This window comes from Moschus berezovskii, chromosome 6, assembly GCF_049115385.1.
Source record: "Moschus berezovskii isolate FMDL1 chromosome 6, NW_MosBer_1.0, whole genome shotgun sequence".
Lineage (NCBI taxonomy): Eukaryota > Metazoa > Chordata > Mammalia > Artiodactyla > Moschidae > Moschus > Moschus berezovskii.
The window spans coordinates 54,311,862-54,324,732 of record NC_142465.1 but is presented as its reverse complement, the minus strand read 5'-3'; positions in this window follow the sequence as shown (position 1 = coordinate 54,324,732).

Here is a 12,871-nt window from a genome sequence, read left to right as displayed (position 1 = left end):
AGCAGATTGCATTCAGTCTCCTCATAGCCATTTAGAACTGAAAAGCACTATGGGCAAATGTTTATTATCCTTACTGTTAATAATTATTACTTTGCCTATATAGTCATTACTTAAATATGACAGAATAACTAAGATTCCACAATTCATACAAACACAGCAAGGTAAAGACAGAAGATTCGTGCTGAATTCTCCAACATGCTTCTTCACAAAGGCATAGTTTCTGCTAAATACATGAGTCAAAACAAAGGAACAAGCAAATACCACAAACTCAATTTTCTCATTGCAAGGGGGAACACCGTTTGTGGATTGGTTTTATAGAGTCTCAGAATTTTCAGTTTGGAAGAAATTTTATAAGACCCTATAGACTAACTTCTAATCTACAGGATCACTATCCTGGTCACTGGATTAAAAAGGGAGAAAGGGAGGAATACAGGGAGGAAGAGGTTCAGGGATAAAATCAGAATCTCGCGACTCATTACTTACCTAATTCTGTGTCTCCTCCCAGGCTGACTTCAAACCAGGGATAGTCACTGGGTGGGAGTTTTGGCCAGGTATAGAGAAGCCATGGAGAAGGCCTTGGCACCCCACTCCAGTACTCTTGCCTGGAAAATCCCATGGGCAGAGGAGCCTGTTGGGCTGTAGTCCATGGGGTCGCAAAGAGTCAGACACAGCAGCAGCAGCAGAGAAGCCATACTGTAGTCAAGGCCTCAATGGGTTCATTCTGTCTTCAACATTAACTCGAGTGCTACACTGGAAACTTTGTATTAGATAATCCAGACCCACACCCAGGACTCTGAGTTACACAGCATTCTTAACCAGTTACCTGGATAAGGCCGTATGCTACACAATCATCATGGGCCAATGGACATCTTTCTGAACTTTTACTGGAAGGCCCAGTAGGTAACCTACTTTGTTATAAATGTTAAAATCAGGATAAAGGCTATTTCAACACATGACACTCAGTAAGAGTATTAAGTGAATAAAATGAGTGTTCTCTTACCTTACTAATTTCTATGCTGCTAAATTTCCCTAATGAGCAGTTCTCCATTGGAACTTCCCTTTTTCCCTTTCAAACTCCTCCCTCCCACAAAATATAACATGTTTCAAACTACAGAAGATCTCATAGTCTAATGAATGAAAAAAGACATTTACTCCCTCATGAAGGTTTGAAGTTTCACAGCATTGCCAGTCACATGAGTAAATTGGGAGACTGGAGCTCCAGGTATGTTGCACCCCAGGGACCATAAAACAAAGTAGGAAGCTAAATGCCATGAGAGTGGTCTGAATAAATTGGGGCAAGATTCCTTGAAAGGGAAGAGATTTCTGATAGAGGTGCTGAGGGAAAACCTAATACAGAAGATGTAGTCTTCCTGGGTTTAGGGAGGCATAGGATTTTGGTAGGTAAAGATAGCATGAAGTAAAGATACATTGTTGATTGGAGATTTTTAAAGTGTAGATCCTGGACCTGCAACATCAGCAACACCTGGGAACTCGTTAGAAATGCAAATTCTAGAGTCTATGCTTGCCCTATTCAATCATGAGTCATAGCATTTTGTGGTTAGTAAGCATCCAGGTGACACTGGTACATACTCGCGTTTGAGTTTCAATGACCTAGATTAAAACTTTGAACCTGGAGTCAATGAACTTAATTGAGGAAAGCAATACATCTTTATTTTCACTAACCTCTAGTTGATACTTAATATCGTCTTCCAATGCAGATGTCGGCAATTAACTGATATGATAACAATTAGGACCATTACAAGGTCCTGTTATTTATAAATGAATCTATAAATACATATGATATCACAGATTTTAAAATATTTTTATAACTGTATTTTAATATAACTGTTTTCCTTTGTAATTCCATGTATGTAATTTGAGGTATTAAAAACATTCTGAGAAAGTGTCCATCAGCTTCACAGACTTCATAGCCAAAGATATCCATCCCATTATACAAAAAAAATTAAGAATTCCTAGACTAGAATTAGTCTAAACAAAGAAAACTGAGCAAAGGCTAAGAGGTAAGAAAATACAGGGCAGAACGCGTCATCTACTTTTTTTTTCTCCCGTATTCCATTTTGACTGAAATGTGAGAAACGGTGACGAGGGGAAAAATAAAGCGGGACAAGGATCAGAGCATGAGAAACCCCATCAAACCAGAGTTTTAAAATAATTGCCTGGTGAAGGTAAGAAGGATGGACTGGAATACAAAGAAACAGAAGGTAAGAGGCTAAATTTCTAATCCAGGCTTCACTAATAAAAGCCCCAAATGAAGATCAAAATGGAAAAAGGAAATGACTGTGAAAGTGCTCTGAAGGTCTAATGTTGAGTATGACAGAGAGGTTATTGATATTTCTCCCAGCAATCTTGATTCCAGCTTGTGCTTCTTCCAGCCCAGCGTTTCTCATGATAGACAGGGAGGCCTGGCGTGCTGCAATTCATGGGGTCGCAAAGAGTCGGACACAACTGAGGGACTGAACTGAACTGATGACAGAAGGGAATCAAAGATGATCCCAAAGTTTAAAGTGAGGATCACTGGAACAGAAGTCTTACCAAGAAAAATCAAGGAAGCCAAGTAGAACAATTTGGGAAAGAAAAGTGCTAAGTTGCCTATAGGATATCCAGGTGAAAACATTCAGTATTTAAGATCAGCCTTCTCTGGTGGGTCAGTGGCAAAGAATCCACCTGCCGATGCAGGAGACAAGAGTTTGATCCTCTGGTGAAGGAAATGGCAACCTACTCCAGTATTGTTGCCTAGTGAGTCCCATGGACAGAGGAGCCTGGTGGGCCACAATCCACGGTGTCACAAAAGGATCGGACATGACTTCATGACTAAAAAACAATAATTTATTTGAGGTACTAAGGTCCTAACCTTCAAGACATACTGCATTTCCTGAATAACTTATTTGGAGCTGGTAGGTTTCAGATGAATCTTTTTTGGATCTCTTCGACGTCTGAACTTTCTAAAAAGGCTCTATCAAAAGTAGCATTATTTCAAAATCTTTCAAGAGTTTGTCACCAACAGAGATTTTTACCCTGAGGTGCGTGGACCCATAGGAGTTTCTGTGAATCCTTGAAATTAAAAAAGAAAATTTTGTCATCATGGACATTTTTCTGGGAGGAGGAACATACATCAATATAAACTCAAAGGGTATGTGACCCTCCTTCCTCCTCCCGAAATGCTAAGGAATAACTCCCTAGTCATCCTTCTAAACACTCCAGGCACAGGAAGCGCTGTGGTCTGATGATATGGGGAGGAGGCACAAGCCTCAGAACGAACCAAAAAAGTCTCTATAATCCAGCAACCGCAAGATGCCAGTCATTGGTGAACGGTTCTGAGTCAGGAAAAGATCACCGCACAGTTGCTGGGTGAGAAGAAAGTTTGGAATTTCTCAGTCAAAATTCAGTGAAGAGGACAGTAGAGGTTCTGACTCATTTCTTGAACTAAATCTTTCCCGAATACCTGTCTGTACAAGAGCAGTCATTAAAGCACACTAAAAATGGTCATTTTGGTGATAACTCCTGCACTGCTCAACTTTCCACTGTCCAGAAGAAGCTACACTACACCGATGTTGCCAGGACAGAAACAAAACCTCAGGTCAGGAGCTGTTGCCCTCTGCTGGCTAGTTCCAGGTTACTCTCACTCCCAACCTTCTTGCCACCAAATAAAAGGTTTTGCAATCATGTCAGTTTTGACAGAGCCTTTCTAGAGAGTTCAGACACCAAAGAGAGGCCCCCAAAATTTAACAGAAATCTATTAGTGTCAAAAAACAAACAAAACTCATAATACCAAAATATTGACAATGTTATTAAGTACCTACAGCATTGTCTAATGTTACACATTTTGGGGACTTTAAAGAATCTGCCTGCCAATGTAGGAGATACAGTTCCGATCCCTGGGCTAGGAAGATTCCCCTGGAGGAGAAAATGGCAACCCACTCCAGTATTCTTGCCTGGAAAATTCCATGGACAGAGAAGCCTGCTGGGCTACAGTCCATGAGGTTGCAAAGAGTCGGACACAATGAGCACAAACATACTGGTGGTCCAAAGATTAATATGGAACCCTGTACCAAGATCACAGGTGCAAAGCCTTGTACCAAGGCCACAGATGTGGAGCCCTATACCAAGGTCATCTCCAGAACTGACCAAGCCCCATAGAAACCACTGTCATGAGACCACCCTGATCTAAACCGGCTGGCTCCCTGACCCCATATTAGGTAAAACACCCACCCTATTACCACCCTCTAGCATCCTAACCAATCACTCAATGCCACCTTCCAGCAGGAATTCTGTCTTGAGGCTACTAAAGTTGGCGACTAGCCCAAGAAAGGCCTTAGCTCTCCCATGAACTGATACACAGTTTTAACAGTGACTTCTGCTCTAATAACTCTGAAAGTGTTAGTTGCTCAGTTGTGTCCAACTCTTTGCAACCTCATGGACTATAGCCCACCAGGCTCCTCTGTCCACTGGCTTTCTTCCCAGGCAAGAATACTGGAGTGGATTGCCATTCCCCCCTCCAGGGGATCTTTCTGACCCAGGGATCCAACCTGCATCTCTTGTACCTCCTGCATTGGCAGGCAGGTTCTTTACCACTAGTGCCACCTGGAAAGCTCCCTATTTAATTATATAAGGTAGGGCAATCCCTTTTCTCCCCTCCCAGGCCCATGCCAATTCTTCCAGGGAAGCAAAAGGACCCTGCAGGTAACCAGAATAATCCTATTTTAAGTATCTTCTCAAACTGTTTCTTCCAAGCATTTAATACTTTCCCCAAGAAGAATTTTATTATTGGAAGCTAAGCAGTTGACAGATTTTCAATACTATTAACAACTCTCACTTGTAGTTAACTGATGTCTGACAAATCAGTACAATTTTTTTTGTTTTTTTGAAGCTGAGTTATCTCTTTAGCTCCTGTAGGTCTTACTTCATTGGAAGTTAATTCCCTGAGGACACAGACAAGAAACTTTTCCTCAATATCACCCATCCCTTTAAAAACGAAACAAGACCACAGAGACTCAACTTTGATGAAATGAAACATTATTGCTCCTGGAGATTTTTGCAGGTTTTTAAACTAAAAATAACATTTTAAAAAAAATATGCAAAGAATCACCTTCTCAAGCTTTCCAAGGACAAATGTACTTGCTAAGCCAGATGGTGACAAACACATGTCTGAGAAAGTGGCCTCATTATGGAAAGGCATAGTTGCAAAAATTATGCAAATAAGTCATTGTGTCTGCATTAACAATTTACTGTGAAATTGTATGATTCCACATCAATTTAGTCATACACAATTGGGTCTAAAAGTTTAACTGGGACTTCTCTAGTGGTCCAGTGGTTAAGAATCTGCCTGCCAATGCAGGGGACATAGGTTCTATCCCTAGTCTGGGAAGATCCCACATGCTGCAGGGCAACTAAGCCTGTGTACCACAACTACTGAAGCCCGTGCCCTGCAACAAGCGAAGCCACTGCAATGAGAAGCCTGTGCACCACAACTAGAGAAAAGCCCGCATGTAGCGGTGAAGACGCCTTGCAGCCAAAAATAAAGTAAAAAAAAAAGTTTAACTGGCATGTCCAGGCTGTGTCAACAAGAGTGTAAAATAAGGTCACATGGATTTCTTAACACCCTTTTTAAGAAAACTTCAACCCTCCATGCTGCGTAACTGTAGGAATTTCAGGGTCTTGACACTTTCCCCTCCTCACTGTTTCTGAGAATCAGGACCCCTCAAGGTGTCTGCTGCCTTAGCCTCAGGTCTGTTCCTCATCGATCCATGCTATATCTACACAGGTTATTCATTGCTCTGTTACAAACCACCTCCTACACATTTCCAGACTCCCTACTGCTGCCCACTCCTGATCTTTTCCCTAAGCAAATGCAGAGACTCTCTTAATTCGCTGATGACACTTCTCAGCCCAACTGCAACCTTTAGGAAAGACACCTCTCAAAGTTCAGGAAAATGGAAGGGGGCATTTCAAGACCAGGAATACTTTAAAGCTGTACTGGGTGTAGCTACTCATGGCCCAGATACACCTCCGTGTCTTTTATAACAGTGATCTTTCACACTGAGACTCCACCACCTGGGGTATGTGAATATGCCCCGAGAAATACTAGGATAAAGGTCATTTCTAAGAAATCAATTTCAACTTCAACTTCTGCATAAACTCTTTCCCCCAAATGAATCTCTGTGAAGGTGCCTTTGACAGGTTATGCTTTCTATTTTCTTTAGTAATGGCTCTTCTCTTACATAAAAGCAAACTCACTTCTTACCCATAAGTTTATGTGGTGTATCAGAAGATTGTTTATGGGTCTTGAGTGAAGCACTAACTGCCCTTAATTCTGGACTGTCTTTCAAAGATGCATGTGTCCTGGTGAGCATCCTTGGAAGACAGCATGCCCCTTCACCTAAAAAGTAGACATGTTCACTGCTAAGGGCTGAATGATGCCCCTCCCCACAAAAAGATGTTGACGTCATAATCCCCAGTACCTCGGGATGGGAATTTATTTGGCAACAGGGTTGTTGGAGATCTAATTAGTTAAGATGAGGTCATACTGGAGTGGGCTTCTCTGGTAGCTCAGCTGGTCCAGAATACACCTGCAATGCAGGAGACCCCAGTTCAATTCCTGGGTGAGGAAGTTCCCCTGGAGAAGAGAGAGGCTATCCACTCCAGTATTTTGAGCTTCCTTGACAGCTTAGATGGTAAAGACTCTGCCTACAATTTGGGAGACCTAGGTTGGGAAGATCCTCTGGAGGAGGACATGGCAACCCACTCCAGCATTATTGCCTGGAGAATCCCCATGAACAGAGGAACCTGGTGGGCTACAATCCACAGGGTCGCAAAGAGTCTGACATGACTGAGTGACTAAGCACGCACAAACACATATGGAGTATGGCAGGCCCTTTGTCCAATATGACTGGTGTCCTTATAAGAAGACATCCATGTGAAGACAGAGAAAATGCCAAGTGATGACTGGAGTCATGCAGCTATATGCCAAAAAATACCAGAGATTGCTAATGAAACATCAGCAAGGAAGGATTCTTCTATAGGTTTCAGAGGGAAGATAGCCCTGCCACCATCTTGATTTCAGACTTGTAGCCTTTAGAACTGAGAGACAGTGAATTTCTATTGTTTTAAACAACCAGACTTGTGGTATTTTGTAACCGCAACCCTTGGAAACTAATATAGTTACTGCCCAGAATAACACTTGAGCAAATGGAAGGCATCATTATTGACCATTAAAAAAAGATTTGGGTTTCCTAAGTTCAGAATTCTCTCCTGAAATGCAATGAATTGTGTGAGCAGCATCCACCTGGGCCCATTCACATTGGCCCTGAGGGAACTGGAGTTCAGAGAACCAGTGCAAAAATGGGAATATTCTGGCTATTGCTACTGCTGTAATTACCTCCTGTGTGCTGCCAGCATCCATGAAATTATGGCAGGGTAACCTGTAAAATATCAGACCCCTCACAGTTCTTAATATGAGGAATTACTAGAGGGTGTAAAGATCTCTGCTCACCAGAGGAACACTTAAGACAATTGACTACATTAACCAAGTCACCAAAAGCAGTACCTACTCAATTCATTGAAAGAGATATTTCAAATAAAATTTCTAGTATGTATGTCATTTGGACATTAGACTCTTGGAACTTTATGGTAATAGAAAGAACAAATATATATAATATGCTGATAAGTATTTAATAGGGTGATCAATAAGACTTTTAAGAAAAAAACATTAGAACAAAATTCTGGGACTTCTTTGGTGGTCCAGGGGTTAGGACTCTGAGCTTCCACTTCAAGAGGCATGGGTTTGATCCCTGTTTGGGAAACTAAGATCCTGTATGCTGAAAGGTGCAGCTGAAAAAAAATTGTTTTTTATTATCCTAGAATAATATTCTATGGGAGAAACAGAATGGAATTCAAGGAGCAATACAGTATTTCCAATTGTTACAAAGCTAATTAAGATGTTTTTAAATATAAAAAATGGTAGCTATTAAGTCTATTATAACAAGATTTCACTTATACATTTAAAAGAAGGAATTTTATTTCCAGTGTCAATATCTACAATGTATGATAAACTGTATCACCTGAAACATTTAAATGTAATAATGATGATATCAGATTTTTTAAAAAAATCCATCAAGGAATCATGTTTTTTCCAAAATTGGTAAAACAAGTTTGAAGACTATTCATTGCCTTCCTGCTTACAATCCCCTCAGCTCTGGGCCTGCCTGGGTGGTTGGAGCCAGTTTACCTCAATGCCAGCACTAATCAAGCAGGCCTCATATTTATCATGGTTGACTGCTGTATGACCATCCTTGGCGTGGTTAATATTTGTGTTAGTTGCTCAGTCATGTCTGATTCTCTGTGACCCCACGGACTATAGCCCTCCAGGCTCCTCTGTCCATGGAATTCTCCAGGCAAGAATACTGGAGTGGGTAGCCATTCCCTTCTCCAGGCGAATCGTCTTGACCCAGGGATTGAACCTGGGTCTCCTTAACCAAAGGCGGATTCTTTACCATCTGAGCCACCAGGGAAGCCAGGCAGTTGATGTTTAATAGTTGTTAAATGAATATAAGTTAAATACCAGCAAAGACTCATTCATATCCTCTATCTGTTTTGCTTTGGGGACTGACTGCTCTACTGGTCTATCCTGGAGTGACTGAAACCAGGATGGCTCTGGAGTCAAGGGGTGTCCTACATGGCCAGACCTTGACACACTAAAAATAAGTTTAGCTCTCATCTATAAGTTTAATAAGCTGAGTCATTATAATCTCATATCAAATGAGACACCAATTTTCAAATTTTAATGAATTGAGGAATTACTCTACAGTTTCTAAGACCTGCCAAAGTGCCCAAGGGACAAAGTTAGCCCAAGTTCCCATGACTATCTTCCTCTGTGAGATCAGTGTCAAGTACCATCCTGCCTGTTCCTGCTGTTGCCACTGCACAGCTAAGCAGTTCTCTTTCAGAATGCACCTCAACACAGCTGCCTCTCGTGGCCTCTCCCTGAGGTCTACCATCAGGCAAACTCCTGCCCCCAGGTGCTGACATTAGGTTCTTGTTGTATAGTCGCTAAGTCGTGTCCAACTCTTGTGACCCCACAGACTGTAGCCCGCCAGGTTCCTTTCTTTATAGAACTCTCCAGGCAGGAATACTGGAATAGGTTGCCATTTCCTTCTCCAGGGGATCTCCCTGATCCAAGGACAGAACCTGAGTCTCCTGAATTAGCAGGCAGAGTCTGACATTAGGTACAGAGCTACAGAAAGCAGAACACATTTGCAACTCTTATTTCCTAACATTGATATCTTACACATACCATACGGTTTTAAAGTATCCCAGAAACAGATTATCAAAATCAGATTGAAAAAATAAGCAGACAAGTCAAAAGACTTGCATTTAATGAAGCCTCATGGATCTACAAGATATCAAGAGAAGTCTCCCAAGGAAGAAGGACATGACAAGCATATTTCTTCTGACTCATTTCCTCTGGAGAAGCAGCTTAGAATTATTCAGGCAAAAGGCCATGAAATAATTGCATTGGAGAATTGCTAAATTCTATCTACAAGGCTTTCTTGGGAAGTCACATGGCATGTCTTTTCTTTCTCACTTGGATGGGAAAAAACATTTATTTTCTTAAACTTACTTAAAAGAAAAACAAAAATCAGAAGTAAATGTGATGTTTTTATATAGAGTAATTATAGAAAATAGACTGAGAATGATTTTCTACCTAATAATAAAAAATTACAGTAAAAATATGCTTGGAAAGATTTTGGTTCTGAGTAGCTTCTCTTGCCGAGTAATCCACTGGATATACACAGCACTGCTTAGCTATAGTTGGCTAAATGTCTTGTGTGCTCATGAAGTGGTTGGGCTTTTTGTGGTCACCCCATTAGTGTCAATACTGAACTTTTCCCCTCTATGTATTCCTTTGCAACTGCCTGAAAAAAAAACTAACTAGTTGTAAAAGCAATCAAAATAAATATTTTCAGATGCTGCTTTCCAAAATTGGGTCAGAGACCACTAGGGTACTGGCTGCCTGAAGCATGGGAAGAATTTCAGACGAGATCGGGCGCGTTCAGGGTGGTATGGCCATAGTGGGAAGAATTTTAGTGGCTGAAGTAGAATTGCTGAGGAAGGTATTAGAAACTAGAGAGGGAGGGAAAAAGTAGAGGAGAGGAGTTAACAGTAATCAAGAGAAAAAATCAACCATGAAGAAGAAATAAGGGAAGGTTGTAATATTTTATATGAAAGTGTCTATGGTAAGCGGAAAAAATGGCTGCTTTGACTCAGATTCGGGGTTAAAGCTAAGAGGCAAAAGGCAGAAATCCTTATAAATTCTTACACATTTCTTTACAAACTCCTCAATGTCTATGGAAGATGCTGTACAACTCACTATTTTAAAAACTGACAAAAGAATAAAGCGTTTATCTAGCCACCCCTTTATGAGCTGTTCAAGGTAACTAAATAGTTAGAGGTGTAGTTCTTCTTTGCAGATTTGTCTAATAAATGAAATTGGAGTGACATATTTAGAATCCAACAGTTTTGTAACCTCTACTAATACAACTAATTTCAGAAATGCCAGGTATTAGCTGTCTAATAAAACACACAACATGTGTGTGTGTGTGCACTTGCTAAGTCACTTCAGTCACGTCCAACTCTTGGCAACCCTTTGAACCATAGCCTGCCAGGCTCCTCTGTCCATAAGATTCTCTGGGCAAGAATACTGGAGTGGGTTGCCATGCCCTCCTCTAGAAGCTCTTCCCCAACCAGGGATGGAAACCCTGTCTCTCATATCTCTTACATCTCCTGCATTGGTTCTTTACCACTAGTGCCACGTGGGAAGCCCAAAATGCACAACACTTGCTACCAAAATTTTAAAAAAAGCAGTTACTGAATCTTTCCTCAAAAAAACTGGAAATAGAACTGCCATATGATCCAGCAATTGCACTCCTGGGCATACACACCGAGGAAACCAGAATTGAAAGAGACACATGTACTCCAATGTTCATTGCAGCACTGTTTATAATAGCCAGGACATGGAAGCAACCTAGATGTCCATCTGCAGACGAATGGATAAGAAAGCTTTGGTACATATACACAATGGAGTATTATTCAGCCATTAAAAAGAATGCATTTGAACCAGTTCTACTGAGGTGGATGAAACTGGAGCCTATTATACAGAGTGAAGTAAGCCAGAAAGAAAAACACCAATACAGTATACTAACGCATATATATGGAATTTAGAAAGATGCAAATGATAACCCTGTATACGAGACAGCAAAAGAGACACAGATGTATAGAACAGTCTTGGGACTCTATGGGAGAGAGTGAGGGTGGGATGATTTGGGAGAATGGCATTGAAACACGTATGTTGTCATATGTGAAATGAATCACTAGTTCAGGGTCGATGCATGTTATAGGATGCTCGGGGCTGGCATGTGGGGATGACCCAGAGGGAGGATAAAGGGAGGAGGGAGGTGGGAGGGGGGTTCAGGAGGGGGAACTTATGTAAACCCGGGGCGAATTCATGTCAATATATGGCAAAACCAAAAAAAAAAAAAGAAATTCTAAAAAAAAAATAAAAAAAGCAGTTACTGAATCTGATCAAACATCTTGATATAACTCCCAACATGAAGAGAAAAAAAGGAACAGAAAGCATGTTAAATAATGGTTTGAGGATACCATCAGCAAAACCCTGACTGTGAAAACCTCATAGGAGAAATGAACTAAACATTTCGATCAAAAGGCAGAGACTGTCAGACACTGTTCTTTTTAATCAGTATTCTCTAGTTCTCACTACACACACTTGAAAAACAATGATACAAATAAAGGACAAGTGAGAGGACTGAAAAAGACACACCATGCAAACAGGAAACACAAGCAACCTGGAATGGTCATAAAAATGAGGCAAAGGCTATCCTGATGGCTCAGAGGTACAGAATCTGCCTGCCAATCCAGGAGATGTGTTTGATCCCTGATCTGGGAATATCCCACGGGCTATAGAGCAACTAAGCCTGTATGCCACAACCATTAAGCCCATGCTCTAGGACCTGGGAGCCCTAGAACCTGTGCTCCACAAGAGAAGCTAACGTAATGAGAAGCCCTCGCACTGAAACTAGAGAGTAGGTGCTGCTCATCACAACTAGAGAAAGCTCATGCAACAACGAAGATCGAGCACAGCCAAAGGAACTACTCTTAATTTTTCTTAAAAAAAAAAAAAGGAAGAAGAGGCAAAATGGACTTCACAGCAAGGAGTACTAATGGAAATAAAGTGGGAAGCTTTATAATGATAAAATGGTTAACACATGAGAAAGAAAAACTATAAATATGTATGGGTCTAATAAAAGGAATTCAAAATGCAAAAAACTGACAGAAATAAAGAAATCCACAGTCACAGCTGGAGATTTTAATTCACCCTTCTCAATAATTGATAGAGCAACCAGAGTAAGAAATATCAGTAAGAAAACAGAAATGAAATGATGCTTCTACCAATGATAAAAATTTGGAAATCTTTTACCATAGGAAAATTGGTATTGTGTGAATTCTGAAGTACTTTCAACATGTTGTAGGAATAATATGGACTTTCTTGAGTTTTACACATTCATAAGTAAATGGTCTGTATCTCGTGCCTTTGTTGGTTTTCTGTGAGCTGTGGTTTCTGGGAAGTGAGCAGCTCTCATTCCTGTAACTCTTGTAATCCAGTCATTCATGTGCCTCCTTCATGAGGATTCAGTACGGCTGTGGTGCTGTTATCCCTCTGATAGGAACTCTTAACTCAGTGTAAAGCCCCAAAGGTCTGTTACTTATTTTTATTTTATATTGTACTATATTTCATTTACAGTGTTGTGTTTGTTTCAGGTGTATAGCAAAGTGATAG